Here is a 27,834-nt window from a genome sequence, read left to right as displayed (position 1 = left end):
GGTAGTGAGAGTTTGTTGACCTTTGCCTGTTCAGCATGCTTCCTGTTCTAATAGCCCCTCACCATTCCTTGAGGGAATCACCTGAAATTTCTGTGAGTTTGGGGGATGTTCTCAAACCTCATCCCTAGAAGCACTGGCATGTTTTTTAGGCCTAGTAAATCACTGGCTTCCATTCCCTATCTGTGGTCATTAGGTCAGGAATGGATAAGGGACCCAAACCACATTCAATGAGACGTAGCCCTGAGAGTTTTATTGGAACTACAGGGAAAGAGCAGTGCTCTCTCTGCTGGGATAGCTAAGCTGAGAGAAATGCAGTTAAGGACCTGCTTGAGGATGAAACCAACTGAGAGGACAGTCAGGCTAAGTGATATATGGGAGTCATTGAGTCCTAACGACATGATATGAACCCCTAAATCTCACTATGCCAGAGACAGGCCAACAGAGTCATTCCTGAACTGCTGTAAGAACCACACACAAAAAATCTCACCCCCCCTTTTTAAAATTTAGTTTGAATTGGGTTTCTGTGAATTACAACCACTAGAGTCCTAAATAACTTAGTAGAAGAATTGGGAAACTCTGTTCATGAGTGAACCTATGAAAGACTTCATAAATATACTCCCACATCAAACAATCAAGACAACATATTAAGCCCAAGAATATCTTTGATGTTTTATAGAATCTAATCCTATATAATAAAAAAGCCTAATATGCTAAGTGTCTAGTCGACTGGTAATACTGTCTGATTATTTGGATTTGTTAATTTATTTTATTAATAAATTAGCCAGCTAATTTACTCTTTCTCTACTCTTTACTTTATTAATATTAAAATATAATAAGCGTAATATTCTAATGATATGCTAAGACTGCTCACCCTCTTGCTATCATGTGCACTGACCAAGGGGCAGACGCTCTGACTGGTAGGTTAGCTTGCTGCTGGCGTCCGGCCGATCGGGACTGAGCGAGACAGGCCAGACATGCCCTGGAGCCCTCCTGCGGTCCCTCCCTGGCCCCAGTCGTGCACAGGTGGAGTCCCTCGACCTGGCCTGAGTCCTCTCACAATCAGGGACCCCTTGGGGGATGTCAGAGAGCCAGTTTTGGCTGATTCCACAGGCCAGGACAAGGGACCCCACTGGTGCACGAATTCATGCACCAGGCCTCTAGTTTAACAATAATGAGCAATTTGCCATTAATTTAGATTTGCAATCTCCCACTAGAAACTTTTTCGGGATTTTCCTCCCCATAAATGTCAATAAGATACTTGTACATTCATTTTACTTTGATGCAGATAAATACTTTGATGTAGGGCATTTCCTGTGACTCAGATTGGAATCCACAGAGTCAATAAAGCAGTAACAGACATACACAAACATCCACATATAGAAGAATTTCATGTCAAATAGCCTCATCTTCACAAGGCTATAGTAAAGGGCTTTATAATGGGAATCCTTACAGGTTAAAACCAACTATGTTTTAAGGCAAGAAAATGTTAGAGTCTATAATATAGACAAATGGTTCTCAAACACGTTTGCACGTAAGAATCACCTAGAGAGATGATATACACATTCACAGTTTTCTTCCAGGATAGCCAAGCTGAGAAAAATGGAGTCAGGTTCTATTCTATACCTTCTGACTTACAACCTATCTTCTAGTCCCAGAATGTAAAAATAATGCTAAAGATCAGGTGTATGGAGATATATGGATACATGGATAAATATGGATATAGATATAGATTTAGATATAGATATAGATATAGATATAGATATAGATACATTATATATTCTGTATTTGTGCTATTATCTCATCAAATCTTTATAATAACTCTATGGAGTAGTACTACTAAGCAATGAAGTAGTTATAATTGCTATGTCTTTTATTACAGATTAGGAATATAGAGTTTAAAGAGTTTGAACACTTTTCTCAAGGTCAGACAACAGGGCACATCCAAGACTCTTAACCCCTCCAAATACAAATTTGACAGATAGTGTCACGATTGATGCATGAAATCAATAATTGAACTTCACTAATAATATCATTAGAGAATCAGACAGAATAACACTGCTCACAAGGGAAAATAAGCAAAGAAACAGCATTCCTAAAAATAAAAATGGGTATCAGAGAGAGCTGGAAACAGTTTTTAACCCCTCAGAAGCCAATTTTCAGAGAAAAAAAAATGACTGTTGCCCATTTATTTTAAAGGTTACATACAAGAGACTCTGTAGTCTCCATTATTAAAAAGACCTGTATCTCATCTCTTCCCTTAATAGCTAATTTGAGTCTCAACAGATGTCCTAAATGCTGATGTATGATCCCAGAAAGGGACATCCTACGGCTGTATAATATATGTTATCGATAGCAATAGTAATGGGGGTGGAGAGAAAATACATTTCCCAGTGTGTACATTACATAAGCCCTCTGTTTTTTTTCTTTTGCTCCCATGAACTCCAACTAAACATCAAAAATACATCCTTTTTGGAAGCAGGTAAGATACAAAGAGCTTTAAAAACCATCTAGAAATAGCAACAACCCAGTATATTATGAAGAAAAGATTATGGTGAGGAAATAAAATTGCAAGTGTTGATAAAGGGCAGTTTAAGGAAGTTTCCCCTATATTGGCAACAAAAAGGAATATACAATCTCAAGTTCCTTCCTAGTTCGGATTCACTTTATCTTCCCTACGACAGGCTTACTGGGAAGTCATATTTTTATATGTTAATAAAATCAGGAGATCCTCACGATGTCATACAGGTTATTGCCATCACAAAATGTCAGTGCGTTTTGTATAGGGGGAGCTTTCATCTCTGGCCATTGGGATCTCTAATGGCATGGGTAGGCTGCCTGAGCCTCTCTAATGGCGTGCATCAGATACATTACTGGTTGCCAATATCCATATGCTTTTGCAAAATGTCCTGCTGATGGGTACTGAAAAGCTAATGGAAAAATCACTCTTTGATAATAAAACATCAATGCTTGACTTTCTGGCTTAGTAAAGTTTTTTCACATTAGGGATGGCAAATGGGGACCTATCACGCCGCTTCTCAGAGAGAGATATGCATACTTGTAATTGTCCTTCAAAGATGTTTTGATAATGGTACCTTAGATGAGGTTACCTTTATAGATACTAAGCTTGTGGATGCTTTTGGCAGGTCTTTCGAGGTTTATATATACACATTCCTCCTAATTTATGGCAAAGACAGACTTTTGGTTCTCTGAATAATAGGAGAGGAGCAGCAGCAGCAGCAGCAGCGCTGTGGCCCAGAGGGTTTCTCTGGCCAGTGTCTCTCACTCCGGTTTACAGCATGGGGAAGACTTTGCCAAGCTCCTCCAGGGCCATTTGGGAAAAAAGGGGATGCACATTCTAATGGTGGGCGTGGCCACTGCAGGGAGGACCACCATCCTGCACACACTGAAGTTGGGTGAAATTGTGACCACCAGCCCCACCACAGGTTTCAACGTGGAGACCGTGGAGGATAAGGACATCAGCTTCACCATGTGGGACATGGGCAGCCAGGACAAGATCCGGCCTCTGTGGCACCACTATTGCCAGAACACACAAGGTCTCATCTTTGTGATTAACAGCAGCGGCCCAGAATGGTGAACAAGGCCCAAGAGGAGCTCCTGCTCGTGCTGGCAGGAGAAGAGCTCAGGGAAACAAGCAGAAACACCCCATCGCCATGAACATGGCCGAGATCATGGACGAGCTGGGCCTGCACTCTCTGCGCCATAGGAACTGGTACATCAGGCCGCCTGCCCACCAGTGGCGCCAGGCTCCAATCCGCTTCGAAACCAGAGCCAAACTGCATTCTGCAGTTTAATTGGCAGTGTCTGTTCTTTTCTTAATATAACATAAGGTAATAGTGCATCTTATAATCGGTGGTATTTTAGTTTTAAAAAATTCAGTTATACATAGTTTAATGAATCAATTCAATGATATTTTATTTTGGTAATGAGATAAGTTACATGGAGCTATACAGGATCTTATTACTGTGGTGAAATTATTATTATTAGCTTTTTCTTAATCTGTTATCTCATCAGTGTTTTAGGAGATTTTTCTTAATTCAAAGGCTATTGTTTACCTAGAATAAGTATTTGCAAATTGATCATCTGCTTGGTACTGTTCATGACCCTGAAATGAAACTGAGTTCTGGTATTATTTTATTTAGCTTTATTTTATTTAGAATGTGGCTTCTTTTTTTGTCTTCTGCCTTTCCAATTGTTGTTCCCTTACTTTGGAAAGATTTACAGGAACTAAGATTCAGATAAAGTATTTCTGAGAGAGTGTTTCGTAGGGTGGTTAAATCCAGGTTATGCCAGTGAGTAACTGTATAGACGGCAGGTTATTGCCATTTTCTCAGCCTCAGTGTCCTCATTCGTAAAAGCCTGTTCACTTCAGTCTTTCTTGGGAAGAACTGCTCAGGTAATGCACATGGACTTACTTTCTGAACTCTAAAACTACAAAATTTCTGGAGGTTATTAATAACCTCAGAGGTCACCTTCAACAATAGCTAGTTTTAACTAATTTCCTGAGCAATGACGCAAGGCACCCCCACGTATTGAGTTAATCTAGGGTGAGTTCTTTCACTTATAGCTCATTATTGTGTCTTCTCATCCCCAATGGCACCTGCTCTAATGTTCAGATAACCTTAAGAAAAAATAGAGTACAGCAAGAATAGATCATGAGCCTATGAGAAAGTATGTGGAAAATTCACCTCTTAAACCAGGTTGCTCTGACTTCAATAGATCAGCTACTTCCCATGCCTATAATGTTCATTCTATGCATATTTCTCAAGTAAACATTCTTTTTCTGTAATTTTGTAATCAGTCTGCAACCATAGGATTAAGTCCAAATTGCTAACCACGCAGAGCTCTATTCACGACAATATTTTGTGAACAAAAGAGCTGTATAATCTGGAAGTGACTCAGAGTCAATTCCCTTGTCCTAACAGGTAATCATATCTGAAGCAGCATCTAAGACAAGTTAAAATTTAGTCCATTCTTAAAGACCTCCTGAGGTGAGAGAGGCTCCAGCCTCTCTCAGGAGCTCATCCCAACATTTAGCCAATGTGACTGTCAGTAAATATTCCTTTGTACCTCAGGTACGTTTCTTATGCCACAAAGTAACCAATGTTTTTGTTGTTTCTACCTCAGTGAAATGAGATAACATTGACAACATAACATCTTTTTGAGCTTATCACTGACTTGCTTTAAACCCTGTAATAAAGAGCTACCTCTTGCCTACAAGGTAGCTCTCACATCCTTCAGCATGCCAAAGCTGCCCCTGGCTCAGATTTTGAAAACAATGATGATGTAGATAAAAATCTAACAGCTTTTGGTTATGATAATTTCTGCAATATATGGAAGAAAGCAGGCAAGATGTAAATGATAAAAATACATTTATATGGGGTTATTAAGTAAAGCATGGAGAAGATAGTCAATAAGATTGTATTATGTAAATATGTACGGTACCAGGTGGATACTGGAAATATCAGGGAAACATCATAAAATATATGTTTGTCTAACTGCTATGCTGAAACTAATACACCTGAAACTAATACAAAATAATATTGAATGTTAAAAAAATAAATATGTATTTTTCCTGTTTATTGAATTCATTGGGGTGACACCGGTTAACAAAATTGTATAGGTTTCAGGTGCACAATTCTACAGCACATCATCTGTACACTGTATTGTGTGTTCACCACCTTAAGTCAAGTCTCTGCCCATTAACATTTATCTCCCCTACCTCCCAACAGGCCCCCAATCACAATAATGTTGTCTCTATCCATATCTAAAAGTTGTCCAATATCTAAAAGTAGGCAGTCCTTATATTTTGTCCAGTTTTAGTGCAGCAGCTTAAGTCTGGTCATTGTTAATCCTTCAAGGATGAGAGCAGAATCCTAGTGCCTTTTTGATGGTAGATATTTAAAACTCTTCATTTCTCAGTGCTTAACTCTTTGTTCAATTTTTGTTTTTGTCCTTTTTCTCTTGAAGCAATTCGTGTAATTTTAATTTCCTTACAAAATGATCTAGTTCATCTAGGTTCTCAAATTTAAATAATTATTCTCTTCCATTTATAGCACTGCCAGATTTAGCAAATAACAATATAGGACACTTCAGATAAGCAATGAATAATAATTTTTGTGTAAGTAATGGGACATACTTCTATTATGAGTATGACCCATATACTAGAAGAATGTTGGATGTTTATCTGAAAATCAAATTTAACTGAGTGTAGGGCATTTTATCTGGCAAGCCTATTCATTAGGCATCCTCGTTTTGTTTTTGTTTTTATAAAAAATCTTATGTTTTATTAATTAAGACCAGTGCCTTTGTAGGTTTTGGGGGTAGGTTTTATAAAATACAGCACTTTCTGCCTTACATTTATTAATTTCTTGCTCTCTTGCTTTCACTTGTGATTTATTTTGTTATTTTTTCCCCTAGTTTCCTAAGTTAAGTGTTTGATTCACTTGGATTAAAATAATTTAGAAGTTTGAAGTCATGAATTTGGCTCAGGGCAGCTCTGTCCCATGATGGAGACGTCTCAATGAAAAGGGCTCATTTGCATCATTTGCATTAATTGCTAAAGCATTTGCAATTTCTGTTATTTCCTCTTGATTCAAGAGTCATTTAGGAAAGTTTTTCCACAAAATTCTCAGCGGATTTTTATTATTTTGTTTTACTATTGGAAAATAATATTTTAGTTTTATAGTCAGAATGTGTCCCAGAAGTATCCTAGTTTGGGGGAAAATGTTACATTTTCTTGCAGGCCAAGTATATAATTAAGTTTTGTGCATACTTTATAAAGCATATTAGAAAAATATGTATTTCCTCTTTACTAATTTTGAATAGTTGAATACAACAACATTGGTTAATCCTGTTATTTAAATCCTTCAAATTTGTCCTTGTTTTTGGCACAGTTCACCTTGAACAAGATCATAACAAATAGAAACCATACTGAACTTTTGCTCAAGACTGGCAAATACAACAAGCTTTTCTCTACATGTTTTATGAAGCATTTTTAAACATGGCTGACTGTCTATAAAAAATGTTTCCTTTGCCCAAACAGGTTTTGCTCAGTGGATAGAGTGTTGGCCTGCAGACTGAAAGGTCCTAGGTTCAATTCCGGTCAAGGGCATGTACCTTGGTTGCAGGCACATCCCCAGTGCAGGAGGCAGCTGATGGATGTTTCTCTCTCATCGATGTTTCTAACTCTTTATCCCTCTCCCTTCCTCCCTGTAAAAAAATCAATAAAATATATTTTAAAAATTTTAAAAAATAAGTGTCTTTTTACAGGGATTTGTTAGAAAATGTATCACTGAAAGCCAATTAGTCCCTGTTCAGAAGATAGTAGAAGCCAAAACCATGAGGTTACACAGACAAAGTGCTTTATACACTCACCAAAGCCAAACTTGCTCATTCTTCCACATAAAAAGCATGATAGTCAATGTTTCCATCAATGAATTGCTTGAAGGGATATAGAGAACACTAAGAGAGATTTTTGTAAGATTTTAATTTAACCTCCAAAGTAAAAGCCTGGAAAGGTAAAATCATAATTTTACCCTCTCCCAACAAGTTGGGGAAAGAGACAACAACAAAACTAGAGCTTGGATGCCGCCAATGCTAACCAGTGGATCACAAAATGAAAGGAAGAGTGAGAGCCGCATCTACATGTAATTGTGAAAACTTCCAAATGGAATGGTTTTTCAGTTTTCAGATGTATCAATCACAGATTTTTGTGAAATAGACTGGAATTTCAAAATGTGAAGTTTTCACTGGGGGGTAGGGGAGGCCAGGGGATTGTCAAGGGCGGGGGGGGGGCGGGGGAGGACACATATTTAATACCCTTTGTATTTAAGCAATACAAAAATAAATAAATAAATAAATAAAAATAAATAATTTTTAAAAAAAATGTGGAGTTTTTTCCATTTTTCTGAGCTTTTCAGCAGATTGCACTATCTTTGGGAATACTCCATGAAATGCCTGGGCTATGGGATGATAATTCAATTATACAAACACTAGGAGGCAGGTCTTTTTCTATGAGGATTACAGCATAGTGACTACAGCAAAAGCTAAAAAATTAGACCTCCTATTTTCAAATTCTGGCTCTGACACCTCCTAGATAAAGCATGTCATCTTGCTCCCTCAGGCTCAGGTTCTCCATTTTAAAATAGAGAGGATGATAATGCCTCTCTCCACAAACCTGACACTCAGTAATATTACATACTGCTAGATAGTATTTTATAAGCATCATATCTTGACTTAGCAAAATCTGAAAATAGAAATGGTTTTCACATGGTTTCTTTTCTAAAAATATATTTTTATTGATTTCAGAGAGGAAGGGAGAGAGAGATAGAAACATCAATGATGAGAGAGAAGCATTGATTGGCTGCCTCCTGCATACCACCCACTGGGGATCAAGCCGGGAACACGGGCATGTGCCCTTGACCGCAATCGAACCCAGGACCCCCAGTCCACAGGCCGATGCTCTATCCACTGAGCCAAATCAGCTGGGGCTTCACATGGTTTCTTTAAAGCACTTCAACACACTGGTCCTCAAGCTTTACAAAAGCCAAACCATCCGTGGCTTTTACCAGCGAACAACTCAAATCAGTTCCAAAGAAGATCAACAGTGTCATGTTCCAATTATGGCAATGTTACCACTCTAGAAAATTATGAAAGCGCTTCACCTTTGAAGCACTGACAAGGCCAATGAAACAACCTTAAGCACATAGTGCAAATGGCTTCTGCCAACAAAACTGCTCACCGAAAATCTTCCTCCAACTGACCCAGCAGGATGCCATGTGGTAACTTACCCTACACTGGAGAAGCTCTGCAATTGGACTGCAGTTCCATGAGAGCAAGATCCTGATTTTTTTCCATGTGGTATCCAGGAGCTAGAACAATGCCTGGCCTATAGTACATGTACAATTCATTTTTTATGGAGAGGTAATTGACAAGTAACATTGTATTAGTTTCAGGTGTACAACATAATGACTGAATATTGGTATTTATTGTGAAATGATCACTACAATAAGTCTAATTAGCATCCATTACCAATACATATTTTTAAACACATTATTGCAAAGGATACTGATAATGAAAGAAAAGTACATTTTTAATTCTTCAAAGTTTATAAAGAAATAAAATGTTCATATCATCCTGCCAAAATCAGCCTCGCAGTCACAAATGGAGATAAACAGGCCTAGTGAGGCAGTGTGCATAAGGGAAAGCCCACAGGTGGGGAGTTAGAACACTTGGGTTCCAGACCAGTTTAGCTTCCAGGCAAATCACTGACTCTCCCTAAGCCTCAGTTTCCTAGTTTGTAAAGCAGCAGTCCCTGTGCTTATGTCACAGAAAAGTTCAAATGAAACCAAGGATGAAAAGGCCTTGAAACCTAGAAAGCACTCCACAATACCAATGAGCCTTCGAAAGTGTAAAGTATAAGGACTATATTCATCACACCAAGCACATAGGAATAAGGTGAGTCATAAATGGAAAACTGCAAAAAAATATAAACATTCAGCAAAACAATTTTCTTAAAAGAAAAGTCCAAAAAGTGTGTCTACATAGCTGATGTCATTGCTTGATATTTGAAGAGAACGTCTAATCATGTATGTTGTATTCATTGCTGGGAAAGCTATTTTGTTTTGTATACTTTCTCCTCTTCATTTTTGTACAAAAATAAACTTATTACTTGTCTTTATTTATAGAACAAGAAATAGCTCCACTGCTTACATTGTTTCTTTCCTATCTTGTCAACAGAGCCCAGAGAATGCATGAAATATGTAAATGGAGAATTTAAGAAACCCAGAAAACACATCTCTTACACTGCTCTATGCCCAAACATAAAGGATTGTAGAAGTAAAGAGAAAGAAAAAGAGGAGGATCCACACACGTTACACAAACTCTTTCTAGCATGTCAGACAAAGCAACTGGGAAAGAATATTAGTAAACTTTCACAGTTCTTTAAACAGCTGAGATAGTTAGCCAGTGACACAACTGCTTTGTAAAGAAGTTGAGGTAATACCGAAATTAGTTGTAATTGCTTTCTTCACTGATTTGTTTGATGGAATATTCCTTATAGTGACCCTGCTGCTTAGAAATCTTTGGTTTTATGGATAACTATTGTGAAAAATAAGCCATGAACACTGTGAGTAAATGTTTAGACGAGGATATAAAATCCTTGATCACAAATGTCTAAATGTTTGTACTTTTCTATACATGTACAAACATGGCCATTAAAAACACACACACAAGATCCATGACTTATGCTTTTGGAAATAATGTTTCTGAAAGAGAAAAAGTGTATGTATTTTCTTAATTTCCAATAGTAAAGTTTTATGCATCATTTTCTTTTGGCCAAGATTCACTGTAGCAAAATTTCTTAATTCTGTTTCTCTTAAAAATCTATATTTTCTTTTCTTATCTTTCCTGGAATTATCATCTCCTCCTTCTCTGCCATACATTTCCATCAGTGAAACAAACATTTTGTTATTTCTTTTGTTATTAAAGAAACTGTGCAGACCCCACGAAGCCTTCCAGCTATTCCCTCATTTTTTTCACCTTTCTTACATCAACCCATTCCAACACCAATTTGATCTTCACCACTTCACTGATGGATGTCACCTAGGATCTCCATCTCTCCAAACACCATGCTCAATTTTTAGTCTCATTGTACTCAACCTCTCATTAGCATTTGACACAGCTGCCTGCTCTCTTCTTTTACAAATATTTTCTTCATTTCATTTCCAACAATTGTATTCCAAGGTACATAACCAAGAGAAAGCCAGCTATGTGTATATGAAAAGATACGTATAAAAATATTTGTAGTAACAATATTTGTAATAGCAAAAACTAGAAACAAACTAAATATCTATCAACAGTTAGAAGAGGTAAATAAACTGGAATATTCATACAATGTACTGCTATTCACTGGTGTAATCAAATTAACTACAACTCTATCTGAAACCTAAGTCAAAATAATACATAGTACATAACTCCCTTTTTATAAATTTTTTAAAACAAGCAAAAGTAATTCATGTTATTAACAATCAGGAGAGGAACAGGAAAGGGGATGACTTGGGGGAGACAGGTGTGAGAGTGGCTTCTGGGGTGCTGGTAATATTCTACTTCTTGACTTCATTTGTAGTTATGCAGATGTGTTCATAGTGATACCCTATTGATTTATTCATTTTTAATATGTTTATTTACATTAGACATTTTATTCAAAAATATCTACAAACTTGTTTCATCCTGTTATTGTATTAGCCTTATATATGTAAAGCTCAGCTCCCCATTTTCCTGACTGAATGACCATGGCTGAATTCAAATGAACATTCAGATGACAACTATAGAAGCAAAATTGACAAATGGCAGCAGTTTAGCAGTGCAGAAAATAAAATAAAGCTTCTTTAAACCACAACAGAGAAAGTCTCATTGAATAAAAAAATATATTTTTAAAGTAAAAACATACCTTGATCACTCAAAATACACTTAGGTTTCTTTGTTGTTTGATTTTTGCTGAGATTTCTCAGCCAAGTACTATACTATTTAGTTAGTATTTTCAATGTTTTTTTAAGCATGTCAGTGATAAATCAGTATCTTGTTAACTGCTTTGCTCCCAAGGCAAATAGTTGCTTGGGATACTATTCTGCTATGTGTGTGTTATTGCTATTTTTACACTTTTTACACATCTCACATACTTTGCATATACAGGTACGGTCAATAGGAAAAATGAGGGACAACTTATGTGAAGTAGTTATACATAAGAAATATACACAATTGGATTTTTACCTGTTGGCAGCCTAGTGCCTCTCTCTCTTTTCTTCTACACCATAAAATCAAAAATGGAGAGAAAAATCCTCCCTGATAGAATCCCCTGCCTAATCTAATTATGAAGTGCCAAGTTTGCAGAGAGTCTGCAATATATGACATCCATTTTAAAAACCGGCATCAACTTTACTATCTTTTGGTTAACATGAAAATTATTTTAAGTTTTTAAGTTAAATGACATCATAGTTCACATACACCCTTAGGTGAATGGGGAGGGTGTGTGTGTGTGTGTGTGTGTGTGTGTAATAAATAAATATTCATACAATATAATACTACCAACAAGTGTCAATGAATAAACCTGGGTAAATCTCAAAAATAATTTTTAACAAAAGAAGATGACACAAAATAGTGAATAGTATGTGGTTCAATTTTTACAAAAATTTAAAAACAAGCCAAATCAATTTATGGTTTTGGAAATCAGGAAACCAAGAGGAAACTAATGAAGTTATATTTGCTTCTATAGTGAAGCAACTAATTTCACTGATTTTTCTTCATCTCAACTTTAACACATCTCAATAATGAAAACTGTCTGCTGGCTTGATTGCAAATGTACCTCCATGAGTGTGGAACAAAAGACAGTAGGAGTAAAGCATGAACTGTGGCTCAGGGCAGACTGGTTCATCCCACAGCCCCCCAAGTCCTGCCTCATCCTGGACCGTCCAGAATTCCTCCCCTCCCTTGCATCTGCCCCTGTTCTTCACCTCAGAGGGCTGCAGAGTTGAGATGGAGCAAGTGGTTTTAGCATTACACTTAGTTTGTAATGAGCTCTGCTGTATTGGGGAATGAGAAGCACTTTGGAAATCTATGTGATTATTGTTGCATTAGAAGCAAACCTAGGATAAGAGAAAATCCATTAGCAAGTGTTTTTGCTAAATGCTTTCTCAGGTGGTCATTCAGAGATACATTTGAAGACCCAAATGTAGGAGACCCAACGAACTCTTCCCAATAAGAAATACTTGCAGTGTCCAACAAGTGCTAATCACAGAAATCCATCAGAGAGCAGTAATTTCTAAAAACAAGCTGAGAGCAAGTCCCTCCCTCCAGGACAATGCCTAAAGACTTGCTTAATAGAGACTTCCAAAATAACTTGCCTATTTTTAACTCCAGCAAAGGTCACGATAACCACTTGATCTTACAGTTTGCCACTAGCCTGAGAGATTTGAAAAAACTGGAGTTTTTTATTACTGTCTTAAATCTGTAACACTACGCCGAAGCCTATTATTTTAAATTGAACTGATAGCAGAAATTAAGGTGCACATTTAACGTTAACAAGATATCACATTTTATTAAAAATGCTATAACTTTTATAAGTAATACATAGGCTCAGCCTTTGCATATGGGTGAAACACTTTTTTTCTGCCAAAATTGGTGGTAGGCAGTTAGACAGAAAAGAGCAGAGCAAGGACAATAGGCCAGGTAAAGAAGGTCACCAGGGCGGAAAGCCCCAGATGCCTAGCAAAGGGCAAAACTGGGAAAACAATGACCTCACTCCCAGGGTAACCTTTCCTACCCCAGCATATTGCTCGTCACGAGGTTTGACCTTTCATATTGCTGGTCATGCAGCTGGGACCCACTCTTGACCTTTCCTCTCCTGGAATGTTGCTAGTCATAGAGTAGGTCCCCTTGGAGGAGGAACAAGGGGCCAAAGAGTGGCCTCAATGACTCCCATTCCAGCCTTCCAAAGACCACTCCCTAAGCATTAACCCCTGGGGATAACTGTAGGCCTCAGTTATGCCTCACCTCCAGACCCAGAAAAGCAGCAAAAGCAGACTAGCAACACCCTAGGCTGACCTCAGGATCAGCTGCATTGATCAATGACCTCCTGCCCTGGCACCCACCAATCAGTGGAGAGAACAACCCTGAAAGGACACACCTGGAAAGCTAATGAATATTCAAATGAGATCCTCCCCTGGGACCTCCCCCTCAAATCTCCACCCTTAAAAGTCCTTAGTCTGGATGGACCCAGGGCACTTTCCCTCTTGAGAGAGAGCACAACCATACATTTCCCATCCCCCTTCTCCTCCCCCTAGCCAGAGTTACCTTTACCCTTCTCTCTCCTAATCTCTAAGGGCCCCTTCTTTTGCCTCTGTAACTTGTTACCAGAGCCTATTTCTTCTACCACTCACTTCTTCTATTTCTGTGACTTTCTAAATAAACTTTCTCTTATAGTTTGAGTCTTGGCTCTAAATTCTTTCTTAGCCAGAACTCAAGTACAGAGGTAGCTGAACCAAGATCCGGTCTGATTCCACTGGTCTAACACCTTGTGCCATTCTCTCCACTGCCAACATGTGAGCCACTATCTGTAAACCACTTAGTACACCGAGCACATAATAGGCACCCAATGAATGGTAGTTGACTTCCCTTTTCCCTGAAGACTTTCTTATTCTCTCAAATTTACTTAATCCAGTCTGAAGAAGAAAAATAATGACAACAACAAGTATCTTTCAGTTGGTGTCTATGTGCAAACCCTTATATAGTAAATACTCTCTAATTTATATAGTTCTACAAGGTGAATTGTATTGGTATCCTCATTGTACATAAGAGGTTAAGAAAATTGCCCACCATTTGGATAGCAAGTTTTTAAATGGAGGGCCATCTCTACTCCCAAACAAAAGCCCTAAAAAAATAAAAACTGTTATTAAAGAAGACTTGTTAGCTGTTTTTTCTCAATACAGAATTCTTCTTTCAGGGTTCTGTGTTGAGTATATAACTAGACACATACAGGTAGAGTTTGGAAACTTCTTTTGGTTTTCAGAGCAAGCTGCTTATTTTACTTCCAGTACATCATATGTTTATATTTATATAAAAATTTAATACTTACTTGAGGATATGTTTATTGATGAGAGAGAGAGAGAGAGAGAGAGAGAGAGAGAGAGAGAGAGAGAGAGAGAGAAAGAGACATCAATATGAGAGACAAACATTGATTGGTTGCCTCCCATATGCACTCTGACCGGGGATTGAACCTGCAACCTAGATATGTACCTGACTAGGAATCGAACCAGCAACCTTTTGGTGTATGGGTCAACACTTCAACCAACTGGCTAGAACTTATATAACTTTCTTTTTTAAAAAATATATTTTATTGATTTTTTACAGAGAGGAAGGGAGAGGGATAGAGAGTTAAAAACATCGATGAGAGAGAAACATCAATCAGCTGTCTCCTGCACACCCCTTACTGGGGATATACCCGCAACCAAGGTAAATGCCCTTGACCAGAATCGAACCTGGGACCCTTGAGTCTGCAGGCCGACGCTCTATCCACTGAGCCAAACCAGTTAGGGCTTATATAACTTTCTTAAGGACAAATATATAGGTTTAATTTATGTAAGCCCTCATATGAAGCCCTACAAATATGTGCCATATACCTTGGGGCAGCACAACACTCAGGATGTCGTCAATGCCAAGTGGAATCATATCAGAGATTCCTTCAAAGTTCAATTCTTCTCACCCCTGAAAACGAGTTTAAATTACCTTATTAGTGAATATTGCTATATGATTCCTGATTGCTCTACCACGTAGCGATTACATGGTGTTCCATTAATTAGTTCCAGCTATCTATTAAATTTCCTGATAGAGCAAGGTAATTTTATTTGTGGGATCATTTTTCATAATTAAAAAAAGAAAGCCAGTCTCAAAAATAGGTTCATTCATTCTTAACCATATACCTTCACTCATGTTATGGCCCTTGCTGGAAAAACCATACCCTAATCTATTTAAATTCTAATCATTTTTCAAGGTCTAATTAGATTTGGCATCTGCAACCATCACTGACTTCTACCTTAACTCTCTCCTCCTCTCTCTCAAAGCCTCTCTCAGTGGCCTGCATATATCATCAAAACACATTGTTAATATATCATCTGTGGTCTGTAGTACAAAGTTTAGGACTGAATTATTTGTTGTTTCACCTTTAAGTCATAGGTGTATGTCTAGCATATTTAACTGAATTACAGGATCCTTAAGGGAAGAAACTAAGGGCATACTTCTTTATTATCAAACACTGCAACTAACGTGTAACTAAGAACACAGCAAGTGCTGGGAGAATAGAGCCTTAGAATTGCTCGATGTGCCACTTATCCACCCACATATATGCAAAAACATTGAAAACCCTAAATGAGATGATTTATACAACGTTTGTTAAATAGCAAGCTCTTACCAAAAGAGCACTTACCAAGTAAACACATGTGCTCAATTTGTATTTAACCAAAGACTGTCATCTTCATTTGAAACATACAGGGTGACAAAAATGCAAAAGACAAAAATGCATATGTTACTAGATTGGGAGAATGTGGAGAGAGGGCACCTTGATAAACTATGAAGAATTTAAGATATCAAAATAATCTTTTAGGAGGGAAATTTGGCAGTCGAAAGTGATTCTACAGATAATCATTTTCTTAGATCTTTTAAATTTTTAAACTCAAACTTTTCCCCATAATGAATAGACCCATATTATTTTTTAACATTTTTACTGTTGTACATTTATTAAACATGATGAAGTTAATAATTAGTGATAAAATATCTCAAAAAATGCCCAAATATACCTTACACTAATAGGCATTAGCAGTTGCTGCATTTTATATTCAAGAGTGTTTTTTATTAACATGTATTAAAGCTCTCCTATTGAAAATACTGAGACACTACTATGGTGGTTAAGAGCACAGTTGCTGGAGCCAGACTACTTATATTCAAGTCTCACTTCTGCCACTACCAGACTCTGGACCTGTGGCTTAACCATTTCTATGCTTTGGTTTTCTTAACTGTAAAATGAGGATAAGAGTAATGTCAATTTAGGACTACAACAAGGATTGAATATATTCATAGACAATCACACTTAAAGCAATGTCGTGAAATGCTTAGCAAGGGTTGGCTTTATTAGTATTTCTAGAGGCCCAGTGCATGAATTTGTGCACAGGTGGGATCCGGCCGGCCCATCCCAATCGAGGCTGATCCAGCCAGGCTGGCCAGGGGGAGAGGACACGGGAGGTTGGTCTGCTGGCCCCACCCCTGATCAGGGAGGGGGACTGATTGGGGATGGGGATGGTGGGGGGAGGGGCCATGGGCGGTTGGCTGGCCCCATCACCTGGTTGAACTCCTGGTACCCTGTCAAGGAGATAATTTGCATTTTAGTTTTTTATTATATAGGATCACTATTTATTGAGCATTATGTTGTTCAAGAGGCTCCTTATACTACTCTGACTTTTTTTTTATTTTATTACATCTGTTATTTTTGCTGTTCTGATTGGATGTTTTCTGCTTCCTTCTCTTCGAAATCTCTGATTTGATCATCAGCTTCATCTACTCCACTATTGATTCCCTATAACATAGTCTTCATTTCAGTTACTAGTTCTTGTTTGTGTTTTCTACTTCCATCTTTATGTGCCCTGTCTCTTTATTGGAATTCTAACTAAGTTCACCAGTTCTTCTCCTAAGTTCATTGAGCATTTGTATAACTAGTGTTTTGAACTCTGCATCTGGTAAATTGCTTGTCTCCATTTTGTTTAATTCTTTATCTGGAGTTTTGTTCTGTTCTTTCATTTGAAACGTGTTTCTTTATCTTCTTATTTTGGCTGCCTCCCTGTGGTCTTTTTTTGTGTGTTTTTCTTTTTGTTTTGTTTTTGTTTTTTTGTATTAGGTAGAATTGCTTCATCTCCCAGGATTGATACAGTGGCCTAATGTAGTAGGTGTTCTATAGGGTCCAGTGACACAGCCTCACCAATCATTGAAGCTGCGTACTCCAGGTGCATCCCTGTGTGGGCTGTGCGCACCTTTCTGTTATAATTGACTAGAGAACCTGTGCACAAAATTCGTGCATGGGTAGGGTCCCTAGGGCTGGCCGGCGTTCAGGGCCAATTGGGGCCTTCTGGCTGCTGGCCAGGGCCTTCCTTCCCCAGCTGCTGGCTGCTGTCCAGAGCCTTCCTTCGTCCCATGCTGCCCCCTGGTGGTCAGCGCACATCATAGTAAGCGATTGAACTCCCTGTCTCCTGGTCAAACTCTCGAGGGGACACTTTGCATAGTAGGCTTTTATATATATAGATCCTTGATTGCTGTTAGAACACCAATGGTAGGGGTTTATCCCCAGGCCCATCAGCTATGAGAATTGGCTATAACCACTGTGGGGAGAATCAGCTGTGCAGGAGCCAACTCCATGGACCAGGACTTACTGAAGTGGAGTTCTGATGCCCACTGAGACTGTCCCTTGAGTGTGTCTCAAGGAGGTGGCTGGGTGGTACTTCAACCTGATCTGAAGCTGTCCACTGGGTGTGCTGGCTCTGGGGCCTCCCAGGATGCACAAGTCAATATCAGATGCTACCTGTGCCCTGCCTGGGGCCACTAGGATGAGCTATACAGTGATCTTCAGATGGCTGCTTTTTGTGCTGGGCTTGGATCTACCCAAGAGAGGCCAAGCTGCAAACCAAAGCCAGCTGCTACTAGTGCTATGCCTGGGGCCACTAAGCAAGAGGTATGGGGCACACTGAGCCCAGATGCTGCTTGTTTTAGATATTTTAGGAAAGTCTTCAGCATGAGCTAAAGGAGGCCATTGCATGGAAAAACCACTGGAATTGGCTTGGGCGGGCCCAATAGTTGGGTGGGACATGGTCTCAGGGAATTACCAGGGAAAGTGAACAGTGTTAGTCTGATTGATGGAAACTCAGATATGGCCTCTTCCTGTCAGCTCTGTGAGGGAAAGGCTCAGAAAAGAAAAAATGGGGGACTCTCAACAATAAAATACATTTTCTTTAAAAAAAAAAAAAAGAAAAGAAATAAAAGGAACACTGGCCTCTACCAGCATTTTTGTCTGACAGAAAATTGCCCCTCCAGTTCTTGCCCTGATGCCAGATAATTCAGTTTCTCCCCACATGTCCCTGGTGCCTTTTGAACTCCTGCCCCAGTGCTGGAACTCAGAGGGAGTGAATCTGAAAAAAAGTCATGTTTGGGCCCTTTAAGAGGAATGCCTGGGACCCCAGAAGCCCTCAATCTCACTCAGCCTCAATTCCCACTGGTTCCACAGCCCAAAGTTATGGGGACTTCTCTTCCCAACACTGCAACCCTGGGCTGGTTGGCCTGGTGTAGGGCTGGGACCCCTCTCTCCTGAGGGGGGTCCTCTGTGACCAAGACATTCCTCCTAGTTTTTATCCACCACATGTGGGTGTGAGATCAACCCATTCCACATCTCCACCCTTCCTCCCAATCTTGATGAGACCTCTTCTTTGTACCTTTAGTTTTAGGACTTTCATTCAGGTAGACTTCAAGCGATTCTAAATGATGGTTGTTTTATAGTTTAGTTGTAGTTTTGATGTGGTTGTGGAGAACTCGAATACCACATTTACCTACACTGCCATCCTGCCTGGAACCCCAAAGCCTAGCTTTAATAAATACCTATAACCTCCTGTCCTCTCCCCATTCCCCTAAAGTGCCACAATGTTGAAATTATGTGGGATTTTAATTCTAAATTTTATATACTAAACTAGAGCCCCAGCGCATGATTAAATCATGCGGGTAGGGTCCCTAGGCCTAGACTCCTGTTATCAGGGCCATCGTCTGCCCATTCACCAGTCCCCAGGCCAAACACTGCCTCCGCCCTCGGGCTGTCAGGCCTTTGGGATCACCAGCTCATCCCCGGCTGCTCCAGGGCTCAGGCCTGTGGGAAAGAGGGTGCCGGAGACTTCACCTCCATGAGCGTACACTGGGCTGGCGGCTGATGGAACACGCTGCCTTCTCGGGCTGCTCACGTGGGCGCCGCCGCTGCCGGCTGCCGCTGCCACTGCTGCTGGGGCTTGAGGCACTGATGGAGGCTGCAGGGCACACCCACAACCTACCCACCCCGGGGTGAGTGGCCCCAAGAGGGCAGCGCATTCCATCAGCAGCTGGCCTGGTGCATGCGCATGGAGGTGAAGTTGCCGACCCCCACTTTCCTGCAGGCCTGAGCCCCCAAGGAGCTGGGCATGAGCTGGTGGTCCCAATGGCCTGACAGCCAGCCCAGTCCTCCCGCCACCCACCCGATTCCCCTGTTCATCATCGCTGATCCTTCGGAGCCTGCAGGGGGAGGGACCAAGAGGTCAGCAGTTCAGCCCGCTCGCCAGTCATCAGTCCTACCCCACCCCCACTCGCAGGCGGCAGGGAGGGACCGAGAAGTGGTCAATGCCACCTCATGGCGACCAGTCATTTGGTCGTTCTGGTCGTTAGGGACACTGGCTTTTTATATATATAGATAATAAATACTCAAATAATCAATTATAAATTATGCTTATATTTTGCTCAATATTGCTTCCATATCTTCCTTTTGAGTTCATTATTATCACTGAAGTATATTTTCTATTAATTATTCCATGTAAGGTTCACAAGTGATGTATTTTTAAGTGTTTTGCTGTTTAAAAACATCCTATTTTACCTTCATACTTGAATGATATGTTGATATGTTCGGAATGCTATAGTCTCACACCTCTCTGAATATACTAATTATACACAGTCTGAAGAATCCTCTTGATTGCTCTATTCATTATGTATCTTCAGATATTTCTTTTTTTGTAAAATGCGATAGCTGTCTTTCATGATGTCCTCTAACATTATTGATTTGGAATTGTGAGGTTGTCATTTATTACCCCTTTCCTTATAGCCTGTCTGTGATCACAGCTTGCAGTCCTGGGCACAAGGGCTCCTCATTCCTTATGGGCTTCACCAACCATTCTGGGTGTTGCCCTTCCTCCCAGATTTGCAGCTATTACCTAGAGGAGGAGAGGGTGCCGCTCACGTCCATGATGCTTTCACAGCGCCTCTCAAGCAGGCCCCTCCTATTTCTATGCACTGACTCCCAGCCTCGTGTTCCCCTGGGGCCACCTGCAATTATTCATCCCCCTCTCCTGCACCTTTTATGGGCTATGGGTTCCTCCTTCAATCTAATCTCATCTAAACTCAAAATCTCAGAAATTCCTCATAAATTCTGATCCCTTGATGCTATCTCTTTATATGTTTTTAAAATTCTTGTCTGTTCATTCTAAGGCCTTGAGGGGTGGGAGGAAAAAAATATGAATCTGCTCAATTCATCCCTTTAGCCTAATCCCCAATCTTGCTGACATTTTTTAAAGTCACACACACACACACACACACACACACACACACACACATGCACATCACGCATCACACACACATATACACCCTCCATAGTTTAATGCTAAATCTAAATAAAGTACTAGGTCTGCTTTGCTCACTTTCACAAATGGTAAAACACACTATTTCTATGACATACTTGGAATCAGCAACTTTCTTAACAATCCTCTACCAAAAAGCAGTTCCCTGAATTTATTTTTCTCTCTCATTTAGAAAGGAGGCTTAGATTATCTGATAAGGAGATGCTGCTTCTTGGTTTGACAGCTCTTTGTTACTTTGTCCACTTCTTTTCTTCTCTGCCTCAGCCAGCCTGTGGAGCCCTCACAGCCTGCATAGGATGATCATGGGATTCCAAGTTCAGTATGTTTTCAGACTCCTTTCCTTTCTCTAAATCCAAACTTTGGAATTTGCATTTAGATGAAGTTACATGGACCCTATATCAGAGGCCACAACTACACACCCAGCACCAATAGACCAGAATATAAAAATGCGGTTCACTCAATTTACCACCATGTGCACATCACCAAGACAGGTGTATGCACTTCACATCAGTCAACCTTTCAGAGAAAATGTCTGAGGGGTGTTAGTAAGTTATGTGCAGTGATATACATGCTTGTGCTGTGGACTGACCCTTTCTTTGGTTTCTGAGGTAAATCTGCCTGTGATTGCTAAATCCTGTCACATATTTTCCCCCACTGAAATATGAGCAAAGAAACAAACAAACAAAATATATCAGTGACTAAACACATAGTGAAAGACAATTTAGTATAATGATTAAGTGCCCAGTCTCTGGTTGAATTCAGATTCTTCTATTTATCAAATGTGTGTTCTTAGCCAAATGACTTAAACTCTCTGTGCCTTAGTTTCCACATCTACAAAATGGGGACAATAATAGCACCTAATTCCGAGAATTACTATGAAGATTAAATAACACAGTGTGGGCCAAGTGTCTAGAGGAGTACCTGGCACACAGCAAGCCCCATATAAGTATCTGCTAACATTACTGGCAGCTGCTGCTACCATGCTCAGAAGAACAGGCTAATTTGGGCCTCTGTTTTTGGAAAGAGTGCATTCCTCTTTTCAAAACCCACCTGGAGATTATGCGAAGAGCAATGCTACAGAGCAGCCCACACAAATGGTGCGGAGATGACAAGTCACTGTCAGACTACTGGGCGGTGCCCAGGTGCCCCCAGGAGAAGTGTGCCTCTGTGCCCTTCAGATCTCTTAAGAAAATCCAAACCAACCCTCTGCAGCTCGGCAAACTCATCGGCCCACATCTGCTTTGAGAATCAAGTGGCCCGTAAGTGCAGAGCTGCCGTGTCTCACACTCCCCAGGTACAACTCAAAGAGCCAGGCCCCGCCGCTCAGACAGCCTGCTGCTGCCAGGACCGTGTGCAGGACCAGGTACTGCAGTTTTAGGCTCTGCACATGGCCAATGGCCATAGGCCTGTTCAAGTCATACTCAGCTTCTAGATAGAGAGAGAACATCTCTTAGTCAGTCCTGGGGGTCCAGGCTGACTAGGATTGATTGTGAAGGCATCCATACTGCCAAGACCCTGCCAAGAAGTCTCTTTCCAGTCCCTTATCTTTATTTAGCCAGAATTCACTGGATGCAGAATGCCAGCTTAAGTGCTTATGGAGGGTGGGGAGGGACTATTAGAAAGAAGATAAAGGTGATATGACTCTTGGCTTATAGTAAAGACTAGAATCTGCTTATGGTTCTTGGGCTGGAAGTGCAAAAATACAGCAGACTGATGAATGGGTTTCCCCCCCTTCATTTCATATTGACTGGATGGATTATAGTTCGTGTAAATTTTTCCCTGGTCTTCCCCCTCCCTCTTGCATTGTTACATTAGCCTCACAGCCTCATTTAAGGATGCATTTGTTTGCATGACTCAATCTTGCAACAGGCCTATTTACTAAATCCTAGAAATCAACAGTCTAGTTTGAAGGTGTGGCCTCCGCCTTGCCTTCCTAGAGATGGTCTCTGAAAGTATGGGGTCGCATCGTGTACACACACACACAGCTCTGTCATTTCTATGATCATCAGGGGACACATACAATCCTAACCAAACAAGGTGAGACAGTAAAAGCAGCTCTAAGGTAAATGCATTTCATCAGAGTTTGCCAGAACCAGGCTAAGACAGGTGGGTGCCCTAGAGAGTAATAATCTGCTTTCTCAGCCAATGGATATTCATTAAAATATTGACAAAAGAACACCTGCCGGATGAATTAAGAGGGGATAGAATCCCTGTGGCAGCTTTCTACCTCTCTGCTGCCCAGCAATTCACCTCTTGCCTCCAACTCGCACACCCACCTCAGCAAAACAACAGCCCATTAACTGAATCTATGCTCTTTAGAAAGCAGTTTAGTAACTTTAGGGACCACTTAAATCCCTTGGGTTCATTACACCTCTCCTCCACTCAGAGCACCATACCAAATTATTCCAACAATGCAACCAAAACAATTGTCACCCAGAAAGGAATTCTGTCAATATAAATTTCCCCATGTCATTGCATTTCCAGGGATGCCTTTGTGCCTTTTATATATTGACTCGAGGCCCAATGCACAAAATTAGTCCCCTGCCTGCCCTCCTTACCAGAAAGCCTGCCCTCACAGCCTCGGCCATCCCCCCCACTCCTCCCACCCCCTGGCAGCCTCGGCGGGCCTCGTAGCCTCTTGCAACCCCTCACAGCCTCAGCTGGCCCTCGCAGCCCAGGCTTCATTCGGAAGGTCGTCCGGACGACCATTGTCTGGAAGGATGTCCGAATGGTCATTCTGCTATTCAGTCTAATTCGCACATTAGCTCTTTATTATATAAAATGCCCAGACAGCCATGGCCAGTGCAGAAGGGAAACTAGGTGGAAAGAAGCAGGGGTGGGAGAGCAGCTGGGCCCTCAACTTCCAGGCAGGCTTTCTGGTAAGGAGAGCAGGCAGGGGACTAAAACATTTTCTAAAACTAAGCAAAACAGCCCGACAAGCATGGCTCAGTGGTTGAGCGTCGAAATATGAACCAGGAGGTCATGGTTCAATTCTGGGTTGTGGGTTCCCAGTAGGGGGCGTGCAGGAGGCAGCCGATCCATGATTCGCTCTCATCATTGATGTTTCTATCTCTCTCCCTTCTTTTCTGAAATAATATATATTTAAAATAAAACAAAGCAAAACAAAAATGTAAAGAATATAGAGATGAAAATGACCAAGAATGGGAAGTCATGGTGTAAGTGCCAGCTTTGGTCATATGGAATATCACTCATAAAATGTATGAGGATTTAGTTTCCAATTTTCTCTGCGAGCTCCTTCATAGAACACTGAGGTATCGCAGAGAAAAGACATTCGCTCCATCCTAACGCATTGCTGTCCAATAGAAACTAATAAGAGCCCCATAATGTAATTTTAACTTTTCTAATAGCCAAGTTTAAACAGTAAAAAGAAGCAGGCAAAATTAAATTTAATATATTTTCATTCCATATATCCAAAATAACATCATTTCAACATATACACAATACAAAATTCATTAATTTTGTCCATACTATGTATTAGGTAATGTAGTTATGGAATTGGACAATCTACTTAACTTCTCCAAGCTTCAGTTTCTTGGTCTCATAGGATTATTTTGAGGCCTGGCCCACACAAGAGAACTATTAGGTATAATAATATACATTATAAAATCTTTATTATCATTGATATTTTTACTAAGAACCTGGCATATTCTCTCATCTTCATATCCCTGAAAAGGAAGATTTCTAATTTACCAATGAAGGACAAAGCCCTATGATGAGAAAGAGAGAGAGAGATAACTAGGTAGGTAGTCAGTCAGCCAGCCAGCCAGCTGGTTGAATGGAAAAAGATATAGTGGAAATGGGAAATAGAACACCAGCATAAGGAAACAGGAATTCCCTGGATTTATTCTGTTCTGTATCTGAAAACACTGACGAATGAATCAATTCTGGGTTTAATAAGTGGGGACATTTCCCAACTGCCATATGGCTGGGACATAAGGAACAGAGTAGCCAGTTAAGCTCAGTCTCATGGCCTATGGAGAAGAGAAGGAAATGAGCAAGGCGAGCAGGGGCCTACCCAGTCAATATGAAAGCAGTGATAGTCCAAGCTCCTGCTCCCTGGCAGCAGAACACATCTCCCGCTTCCCTGTCAGAATCTCCTCATCTCAGGATCTGTTTTCAACACTATGTGATAAAAATCAATGGAGGAAAACACAAAGTCCCTGACATTGTAGGAACTTAGCCCAATCTCCTATCTATTCCCCGCAACACCCCTTTCTTATAAGTTCCTGAAGGCTCTTATTCTATGCTCAGCCATTTGTACAAGTAAGCTCTTTAGGTGACAAGGTAGCTTACAGTTCTGTATGTGAGAACGATCCTCCCTCCCCACTTGGAGCCAGGTGTGCTTTTGCTTTAAGTTGCATCTCATTCTTGGCCTTAGTTTTGCCCTCCGGACATGCATAATATCTCCTCCACAGACCAGTCTCCAAATACACAAAGGCAGCCCTTAGATGTCTTGGTGTGTGTGTGTGTGTGTGTGTGTGTGTGTGTGTGTGTGAGAGAGAGAGAGAGAGAGAGAGAGAGAGAGAGAGAGAGAGAGAGAGAGAGAAACCAATAACTTTGGTTTCTTTAGTCTTTAGTCTACTACTTCTCACTAGTCAATGTCTCCAGGCACCTTCCTTGCCCTTCATGGGATCTGCTCCATTTTTAAATGTCCTTTCAAATCACAATGCACAGTGTGAAACATCCTCCTCCTGACATGTGCTGGGCAGCGTCCAGTAAAGTGGACTATTGTTTGGGAGGCACAGCTTAGCAGCCCCATGGCACGTCCACCTCACCATCCTCCCAGCTGATCAACCCTCCCTCCCCTTCTCCCTTGGTAAATACTGTCTGTTTCCCTTCCACAGTGTCTCCCATATCTTCCCCCAACCTCACCCAACCCCTCCCCACCCCGGCCTCACCCTGGGCTTCATCAATGCTCATCTGGATTATGGAAATGGTCTCTGATGGCTTACCTACCTCTGGCCTCTCACCTCTGCAATCCATCTTTCACCCTGTTGCCAGGTGGTTCTTTCTGATTATAGATCAGTTCACATCACACCCTTACACAGAAACAATCACAACTCCAATGGCCTTATGAATAAGGCTTAACTCATTGTATAGCATCCAAAACCCTCAGTGATCCTGCTTTAAGCTATTGTCTTGGCCTTATTATCCTCTACACCCTTCTGGCTATGCCAGACTCCTTGTCACTACCCTCAACCTCAAATGTTTTATCCTTCCTCCCTGGTAGAAAGCCTTTTTAGTCATTCTCTGATGCCCAGAATAAATGTCTTTTCTCCATGATGCCTTTAATAATCTCCTTGAAAGTCCTACAGCATATTAGTTGTGTTTCCTTAGTGGATCATTCATTTATAATTTCTTTTATTTTATTTTATTTATTCCTTTATTTTTTTTCCTTTTCAACCAGACACTGTCCCTGTACTCAAGGAGGTTCCAATCTAATGAGACAGCTAAACAAGCAAAAAGGAACAGAATTTTGAGTACTCTACAGGGCCATGGTGTGTCTAACCAGGCAGACTATGGGGTCTGGGACATTTCACGGAGACCAGAACATCAAAACTGAGTCCAACGTGACTGGGAATTCCAGACAGAGAGCCTTATCAGTGAAAAGCCACATGACAAGTGAGATCATGGGCCATTTAGAGAAATAAATTTGTAACCTTGTGGCTGCTTTGTAGCATGAGGATGGGGTGTGATGAAGACAAAGTTGCAAGACTGGCCACGGTCGGTTCAGACGGGACCTTGAAGCCTGTGCTTTAGTGTGGGGAGTCACTGAAGGGTTGAAGCAGGGAGTGAGCTGCTGAGATTGTGAGCTTAGAAATTCCATTTTCGCAACAGTGTGGAGAATAGACCACTTTGGAATAGAGACAAGGAGGCCTGTTATGAGGCTAGAGCAAAACTACGGATATGGCAATGGGTCCAAAGATTAGTAAACAGACTCAAAAAATATTAAGAAGTAGGAACTTCAGACAGTGAATGTGAATGTGAACAGAGAGAAGAAGGATAAATGCTGAGTCTCTATTTAGCTGGGTCTCTGTTTATTTTGTCTTTTTTTATATATAAGATGCCTTCAACAAAGCTTAAAGCCCCTGATAATAGGCACAATCTCTCAATCAGCTCTAAGCCTCTGCGTGGCCTTCAGTGGTGTCTTGCACAGGTAGGATCTAAACAAGCTTTTTCCAACTTTCCCAAAACACCTAAGTTTTGGTAGGCAATTTAATGTATAATAATGTCAAGCAGGGCACAATATTTTCAAAGGACTCCTTCTATAGGAACATCACTTTGAGAAAGGCCTATAGCTGGGTCATTCCATGTTCGACCACCCATTTTTCATTCCACAGCTATTTACTCCGTGTCTCTCCCATGCAGGCATCATTTTCGGTGCTGGGATTAAAATGGTAAATAAGACAACAAGCTTCCTGCCTTAACAGAGATTATTCAATCAGGAAAGACAAAAATAAGTAAATAAAATTAAAATCTAAATTCACATAAGAATAATTGCAAGGAGAAAAAAATTGAGTAGGAAGTGAAAATCGACCAAGGAGTAATAATAATCATAATAACTGGATGACAAGAAGGTGGCAAAGATATGTGAGAAGAGTGTTCTAGGCAGAGGAGAGAGCAACATGCAGACAGCTTGTACTTAGGGACTTAAGAGGCAGGGGAGGAAAGTGCCTGGAGATGAGTTCAGAAAGGCAGGAAGCTCATGAAACGCCTCATAGATCCTGAAGAAAAGTGTGGATGTTCAGCAAGAGATGATCTGACCATGAAGATGTATATTTTTCCCCTTAGAGGTTGTCAAAAACTATATCCTTGGAGAAAAGCAGAACACTTTCCCATG

At 40.5% G+C, this 27,834-nt stretch overlaps 1 pseudogene; it reads left to right on the top strand.

Moving 5' to 3' along the window:
- LOC118656519 overlaps window positions 1-3,812 on the top strand; it is a 28,471-nt pseudogene extending 24,659 nt beyond the window's left edge.
- Window positions 3,813-27,834: the final 24,022 nt, after the last annotated feature.

Source organism: Myotis myotis, unplaced genomic scaffold (genome assembly GCF_014108235.1).
Source record: "Myotis myotis isolate mMyoMyo1 unplaced genomic scaffold, mMyoMyo1.p scaffold_m19_p_5, whole genome shotgun sequence".
Lineage (NCBI taxonomy): Eukaryota > Metazoa > Chordata > Mammalia > Chiroptera > Vespertilionidae > Myotis > Myotis myotis.
The sequence above is the reverse complement of the archived record's forward strand: the minus strand, read 5'-3'. Positions and strand labels throughout refer to the sequence as shown.